Here is an 8097-nt window from a genome sequence, read left to right as displayed (position 1 = left end):
TCCGCTCGACACTTCCCTGACTCTTAGGCAAAGCCCATCTCTACTGGCTTGTAGGCGTGCCTCCGTGCTCAGAAGCAGTCCCGTGGCAGGCAGGACAGTGCGAGATGTGTTCTGGGCACGCAGCATGCTGCTTCCCATGCCCGGGACAAACTGCGAGCCGGTGCCTCGCTTGCGCTTCTATCTGCCGGACTTGGAGCTGGCCAGCGCGCACCTTCCCGCTGTGTGTGCTGCTGTCCGCAAACAGCCTCCAAACAAAGCAGGGCGCTAAGGCAAGAGAAGTAAGCGTCCCAGGAGGGAATCTGCCTGCGAGGGAAGCTGTGCAGCACATCCCTTGTTCCGCTCGACACTTCCCTGACTCTTAGGCAAAGCCCATCTCAGCTGGCTTGTAGACGTGCCTCCGTGCTCAGAAGCAGTCCCGTGGCAGGCAGGATACAGGGGGATGTGTTCTGGGCACGCAGCATGCTGCTTCCCATGTCCGGGACAAACTGCGAGCCGGTGCCTCGCTTGCGCTTCTATCTGCCGGACTTGGAGCTGGCCAGCGCGCACCTTCCCGCTGTGTGTGCTGCTGTCCGCAAACAGCCTCCAAACAAAGCAGGGCACTAAAGCAAGAGAACTAAGCGCCCCAGGAGGGAATCTGCCTGCGAGGGAAGCTGTGCAGCACATCCCTTGTTCCACTCGACACTTCCCTGACTCTTAGGCAAAGCCCATCTCAGCTGGCTTGTAGGCGTGCCTCCGTGCTCAGAAGCAGTCCCGTGGCAGGCAGGATACAGGGGGATGTGTTCTGGGCACGCAGCATGCTGCTTCCCATGCCCGGGACAAACTGCGAGCCGGTGCCTCGCTTGCGCTTCTATCTGCCGGACTTGGAGCTGGCCAGCACGCACCTTCCCGCTGTGTGTGCTGCTGTCCGCAAACAGCCTCCAAACAAAGCAGGGCACTAAAGCAAGAGAAGTAAGCGTCCCAGGAGGGAATCTGCCTGCGAGGGAAGCTGTGCAGCACATCCCTTGTTCCACTCGACACTTCCCTGACTCTTAGGCAAAGCCCATCTCAGCTGGCTTGTAGGTGAGCCTCCGTGCTCAGAAGCAGTCCCGTGGCAGGCAGGATACAGGGGGATGTGTTCTGGGCACGCAGCATGCTGCTTCCCATGCCCGGGACAAACTGCGAGCCGGTGCCTCGCTTGCGCTTCTATCTGCCGAGACTTGGAGCCGATCAGAGCGCACCTTCCCGCTGTGTGTGCTGCTGTCCGCAAACAGCCTCCAAACAAAGCAGGGCACTAAGGCATGAGAAGTAAGCGTCCCAGGAGGGAATCTGCCTGCGAGGGAAGCTGTGCAGCACATCCCTTGTTCCACTCGACACTTCCCTCACTCTTAGGCAAAGCCCATCTCAGCTGGCTTGTAGGCATGTCTCCGTGCTCAGAAGCAGTCCCGTGGCAGGCAGGATACAGGGGGATGTGTTCTGGGCACGCAGCATGCTGCTTCCCATGCCCGGGACAAACTGCGAGCCGGTGCCTCGCTTGCGCTTCTATCTGCCGAGACTTGGAGCTGGCCAGCGCGCACCTTCCCGCTGTGTGTGCTGCTGTCCGCAAACAGTCTCCAAACAAAGCAGGGCACTAAAGCAAGAGAACTAAGCGCCCCAGGAGGGAATCTGCCTGCGAGGGACGCTGTGCAGCACATCCCTTGTTCCGCTCGACACTTCCCTGACTCTCAGGCAAAACCCATCTCAGCTGCCTTGTAGGCATGCCTCCGTGCTCAGAAACAGCCCTGTGGCAGGCAGGACCGTGCGAGTTGTGTTCTGGGCACGCAGCATGCTGCTTCCCATGCCCGGGACAAACTGCGAGCCGGTGCATCGCTTGCGCTTCTATCTGCCGGACTTGGAGCTGGCCAGCGCGCACCTTCCCGCTGTGTGTGCTGCTGTCCGCAAACAGTCTCCAAACAAAGCAGGGCACTAAAGCAAGAGAACTAAGCGCCCCAGGAGGGAATCTGCCTGCGAGGGAAGCTGTGCAGCAGTTCCCTTGTTCCACTCGACACTTCCCTCACTCTTAGGCAAAGCCCATCTCAACTTGCTTGTAGGCGTGCCTCCGTGCTCAGAAACAGCCCTGTGGCAGGCAGGACAGTGCGAGATGTGTTCTGGGCACGCAGCATGCTGCTTCCCATGCCCGGGACAAACTGCGAGCCGGTGCCTCGCTTGCGCTTCTATCTGCCGAGACTTGGAGCTGGTCAGCACGCACCTTCCCGCTGTGTGTGCTGCTGTCCGCAAACAGCCTCCAAACAAAGCAGGGCACTAAAGCAAGAGAAGTAAGCGTCCCAGGAGGGAGTCTGCCTGCGAGGGAAGCTGTGCAGCAGTTCCCTTGTTCCACTCGACACTTCCCTCACTCTTAGGCAAAGCCCATCTCAGCTGGCTTGTAGGCGTGCCTCCGTGCTCAGAAACAGCCCTGTGGCAGGCAGGATACAGCAGGATGTATTCTGGGCATGCAGCATGCTGCTTCCCATGCCCGGGACAAACTGCGAGCCGGTGCCTCGCTTGCGCTTCTATCTGCCGAGACTTGGAGCCGATCAGAGCGCACCTTCCCGCTGTGTGTGCTGCTGTCCGCAAACAGTCTCCAAACAAAGCAGGGCACTAAAGCAAGAGAAGTAAGCGCCCCAGGAGGGAATCTGCCTGCGAGGGACGCTGTGCAGCACATCCCTTGTTCCGCTCGACACTTCCCTGACTCTCAGGCAAAACCCATCTCAGCTGCCTTGTAGGCATGCCTCCGTGCTCAGAAACAGCCCTGTGGCAGGCAGGACAGTGCGAGTTGTGTTCTGGGCACGCAGCATGCTGCTTCCCATGCCCGGGACAAACTGCGAGCCGGTGCATCGCTTGCGCTTCTATCTGCCGGACTTGGAGCTGGCCAGCGCGCACCTTCCCGCTGTGTGTGCTGCTGTCCGCAAACAGTCTCCAAACAAAGCAGGGCACTAAAGCAAGAGAACTAAGCGCCCCAGGAGGGAATCTGCCTGCGAGGGAAGCTGTGCAGCAGTTCCCTTGTTCCACTCGACACTTCCCTCACTCTTAGGCAAAGCCCATCTCAACTTGCTTGTAGGCGTGCCTCCGTGCTCAGAAACAGCCCTGTGGCAGGCAGGACAGTGCGAGATGTGTTCTGGGCACGCAGCATGCTGCTTACCATGCCCGGGACAAACTGCGAGCCGGTGCCTCGCTTGCGCTTCTATCTGCCGAGACTTGGAGCTGGCCAGCGCGCACCTTCCCGCTGTGTGTGCTGCTGTCCGCAAACAGTCTCCAAACAAAGCAGGGCACTAAAGCAAGAGAACTAAGCGCCCCCGGAGGGAGTGTGCCTGCGAGGGAAGCTGTGCAGCACATCCCTTGTTCCACTCGACACTTCCCTCACTCTTAGGCAAAGCCCATCTCAACTTGCTTGTAGGCGTGCCTCCGTGCCCAGAAACAGCCCTGTGGCAGGCAGGACAGTGTGAGATGTGTTCTGGGCATGCAGCATGCTGCTTCCCATGCCCGGGACAAACTGCGAGCCGGTGCCTCGCTTGCGCTTCTATCTGCCGAGACTTGGAGCTGGTCAGCACGCACCTTCCCGCTGTGTGTGCTGCTGTCCGCAAACAGCCTCCAAACAAAGCAGGGCACTAAAGCAAGAGAAGTAAGCGTCCCAGGAGGGAGTCTGCCTGCGAGGGAAGCTGTGCAGCAGTTCCCTTGTTCCACTCGACACTTCCCTCACTCTTAGGCAAAGCCCATCTCAGCTGGCTTGTAGGCGTGCCTCCGTGCTCAGAAACAGCCCTGTGGCAGGCAGGATACAGCAGGATGTATTCTGGGCATGCAGCATGCTGCTTCCCATGCCCGGGACAAACTGCGAGCCGGTGCCTCGCTTGCGCTTCTATCTGCCGAGACTTGGAGCCGATCAGAGCGCACCTTCCCGCTGTGTGTGCTGCTGTCCGCAAACAGTCTCCAAACAAAGCAGGGCACTAAAGCAAGAGAAGTAAGCGCCCCAGGAGGGAATCTGCCTGCGAGGGACGCTGTGCAGCACATCCCTTGTTCCGCTCGACACTTCCCTGACTCTCAGGCAAAACCCATCTCAGCTGCCTTGTAGGCATGCCTCCGTGCTCAGAAACAGCCCTGTGGCAGGCAGGACAGTGCGAGTTGTGTTCTGGGCACGCAGCATGCTGCTTCCCATGCCCGGGACAAACTGCGAGCCGGTGCATCGCTTGCGCTTCTATCTGCCGGACTTGGAGCTGGCCAGCGCGCACCTTCCCGCTGTGTGTGCTGCTGTCCGCAAACAGTCTCCAAACAAAGCAGGGCACTAAAGCAAGAGAACTAAGCGCCCCAGGAGGGAATCTGCCTGCGAGGGAAGCTGTGCAGCAGTTCCCTTGTTCCACTCGACACTTCCCTCACTCTTAGGCAAAGCCCATCTCAACTTGCTTGTAGGCGTGCCTCCGTGCTCAGAAACAGCCCTGTGGCAGGCAGGACAGTGCGAGATGTGTTCTGGGCACGCAGCATGCTGCTTACCATGCCCGGGACAAACTGCGAGCCGGTGCCTCGCTTGCGCTTCTATCTGCCGAGACTTGGAGCTGGCCAGCGCGCACCTTCCCGCTGTGTGTGCTGCTGTCCGCAAACAGTCTCCAAACAAAGCAGGGCACTAAAGCAAGAGAACTAAGCGCCCCCGGAGGGAGTGTGCCTGCGAGGGAAGCTGTGCAGCACATCCCTTGTTCCACTCGACACTTCCCTCACTCTTAGGCAAAGCCCATCTCAACTTGCTTGTAGGCGTGCCTCCGTGCCCAGAAACAGCCCTGTGGCAGGCAGGACAGTGTGAGATGTGTTCTGGGCATGCAGCATGCTGCTTCCCATGCCCGGGACAAACTGCGAGCCGGTGCCTCGCTTGCGCTTCTATCTGCCGAGACTTGGAGCTGGTCAGCACGCACCTTCCCGCTGTGTGTGCTGCTGTCCGCAAACAGCCTCCAAACAAAGCAGGGCACTAAAGCAAGAGAAGTAAGCGTCCCAGGAGGGAGTCTGCCTGCGAGGGAAGCTGTGCAGCACATCCCTTGTTCCACTCGACACTTCCCTCACTCTTAGGCAAAGCCCATCTCAGCTGGCTTGTAGGCGTGCCTCCGTGCTCAGAAGCAGTCCCGTGGCAGGCAGGATACAGGGGGATGTGTTCTGGGCACGCAGCATGCTGCTTACCATGCCCGGGACAAACTGCGAGCCGGTGCCTCGCTTGCGCTTCTATCTGCCGGACTTGGAGCTGGCCAGCGCGCACCTTCCCGCTGTGTGTGCTGCTGTTCGCAAACAGTCTCCAAACAAAGCAGGGCACTAAAGCAAGAGAACTAAGCGCCCCCGGAGGGAGTCTGCCTGCGAGGGAAGCTGTGCAGCACATCCCTTGTTCCACTCGACACTTCCCTCACTCTTAGGCAAAGCCCATCTCAGCTGGCTTGTAGGCGTGCCTCCGTGCTCAGAAACAGCCCTGTGGCAGGCAGGATACAGCAGGATGTATTCTGGGCATGCAGCATGCTGCTTCCCATGCCCGGGACAAACTGCGAGCAGGTGCCTCGCTTGCGCTTCTATCTGCCGAGACTTGGAGCCGATCAGAGCGCACCTTCCCGCTGTGTGTGCTGCTGTCCGCAAACAGTCTCCAAACAAAGCAGGGCACTAAAGCAAGAGAACTAAGCGCCCCCGGAGGGAGTCTGCCTGCGAGGGAAGCTGTGCAGCACATCCCTTGTTCCACTCGACACTTCCCTCACTCTTAGGCAAAGCCCATCTCAACTTGCTTGTAGGCGTGCCACCGTGCCCAGAAACAGCCCTGTGGCAGGCAGGACAGTGTGAGATGTGTTCTGGGCATGCAGCATGCTGCTTCCCATGCCCGGGACAAACTGCGAGCCGGTGCCTCGCTTGCGCTTCTATCTGCCAAGACTTGGAGCTGGTCAGCACGCACCTTCCCGCTGTGTGTGCTGCTGTCCGCAAACAGTCTCCAAACAAAGCAGGGCACTAAAGCAAGAGAAGTAAGCGTCCCAGGAGGGAATCTGCCTGCGAGGGAAGCTGTGCAGCACATCCCTTGTTCCACTCGACACATCCCTCACTCTTAGGCAAAGCCCATCTCAGCTGGCTTGTAGGCGTGCCTCCGTGCTCAGAAGCAGTCCCGTGATAGGCACGATACAGGGGGATGTGTTCTGGGCACGCAGCATGCTGCTTCCCATGCCCATGCCTCGCTTGCGCTTCTATCTGCCGAGACTTGGAGCCGATCAGAGCGCACCTTCCCGCTGTGTGTGCTGCTGTCCGCAAACAGCCTCCAAACAAAGCAGGGCACTAAAGCAAGAGAAGTAAGCGCCCCAGGAGGGAATCTGCCTGCGAGGGAAGCTGTGCAGCAGTTCCCTTGTTCCACTCGACACTTCCCTCACTCTTAGGCAAAGCCCATCTCAACTTGCTTGTAGGCGTGCCTCCGTGCTCAGAAACAGCCCTGTGGCAGGCAGGACAGTGCGAGATGTGTTCTGGGCACGCAGCATGCTGCTTCCCATGTCCGGGACAAACTGCGAGCCGGTGCCTCGCTTGCGCTTCTATCTGCCGGACTTGGAGCCGATCAGAGCGCACCTTCCCGCTGTGTGTGCTGCTGTCCGCAAACAGCCTCCAAACAAAGCAGGGCACTAAAGCAAGAGAACTAAGCGCCCCAGGAGGGAATCTGCCTGCGAGGGAAGCTGTGCAGCACATCCCTTGTTCCACTCGACACTTCCCTGACTCTTAGGCAAAGCCCATCTCAGCTGGCTTGTAGGCGTGCCTCCGTGCTCAGAAGCAGTCCCGTGGCAGGCAGGATACAGGGGGATGTGTTCTGGGCACGCAGCATGCTGCTTCCCATGCCCGGGACAAACTGCGAGCCGGTGCCTCGCTTGCGCTTCTATCTGCCGGACTTGGAGCTGGCCAGCGCGCACCTTCCCGCTGTGTGTGCTGCTGTCCGCAAACAGCCTCCAAACAAAGCAGGGCACTAAAGCAAGAGAAGTAAGCGTCCCAGGAGGGAATCTGCCTGCGAGGGAAGCTGTGCAGCACATCCCTTGTTCCACTCGACACTTCCCTGACTCTTAGGCAAAGCCCATCTCAGCTGGCTTGTAGGTGAGCCTCCGTGCTCAGAAGCAGTCCCGTGGCAGGCAGGATACAGGGGGATGTGTTCTGGGCACGCAGCATGCTGCTTCCCATGCCCGGGACAAACTGCGAGCCGGTGCCTCGCTTGCGCTTCTATCTGCCGAGACTTGGAGCCGATCAGAGCGCACCTTCCCGCTGTGTGTGCTGCTGTCCGCAAACAGCCTCCAAACAAAGCAGGGCACTAAGGCATGAGAAGTAAGCGTCCCAGGAGGGAATCTGCCTGCGAGGGAAGCTGTGCAGCACATCCCTTGTTCCACTCGACACTTCCCTCACTCTTAGGCAAAGCCCATCTCAGCTGGCTTGTAGGCATGTCTCCGTGCTCAGAAGCAGTCCCGTGGCAGGCAGGATACAGGGGGATGTGTTCTGGGCACGCAGCATGCTGCTTCCCATGCCCGGGACAAACTGCGAGCCGGTGCCTCGCTTGCGCTTCTATCTGCCGAGACTTGGAGCTGGCCAGCGCGCACCTTCCCGCTGTGTGTGCTGCTGTCCGCAAACAGTCTCCAAACAAAGCAGGGCACTAAAGCAAGAGAACTAAGCGCCCCAGGAGGGAATCTGCCTGCGAGGGACGCTGTGCAGCACATCCCTTGTTCCGCTCGAGACTTCCCTGACTCTCAGGCAAAACCCATCTCAGCTGCCTTGTAGGCATGCCTCCGTGCTCAGAAACAGCCCTGTGGCAGGCAGGACAGTGCGAGTTGTGTTCTGGGCACGCAGCATGCTGCTTCCCATGCCCGGGACAAACTGCGAGCCGGTGCATCGCTTGCGCTTCTATCTGCCGGACTTGGAGCTGGCCAGCGCGCACCTTCCCGCTGTGTGTGCTGCTGTCCGCAAACAGTCTCCAAACAAAGCAGGGCACTAAAGCAAGAGAACTAAGCGCCCCAGGAGGGAATCTGCCTGCGAGGGAAGCTGTGCAGCAGTTCCCTTGTTCCACTCGACACTTCCCTCACTCTTAGGCAAAGCCCATCTCAACTTGCTTGTAGGCGTGCC

This window comes from Rhea pennata, unplaced genomic scaffold, assembly GCF_028389875.1.
Source record: "Rhea pennata isolate bPtePen1 unplaced genomic scaffold, bPtePen1.pri scaffold_31, whole genome shotgun sequence".
Lineage (NCBI taxonomy): Eukaryota > Metazoa > Chordata > Aves > Rheiformes > Rheidae > Rhea > Rhea pennata.
This window is presented reverse-complemented; position numbering follows the sequence as displayed.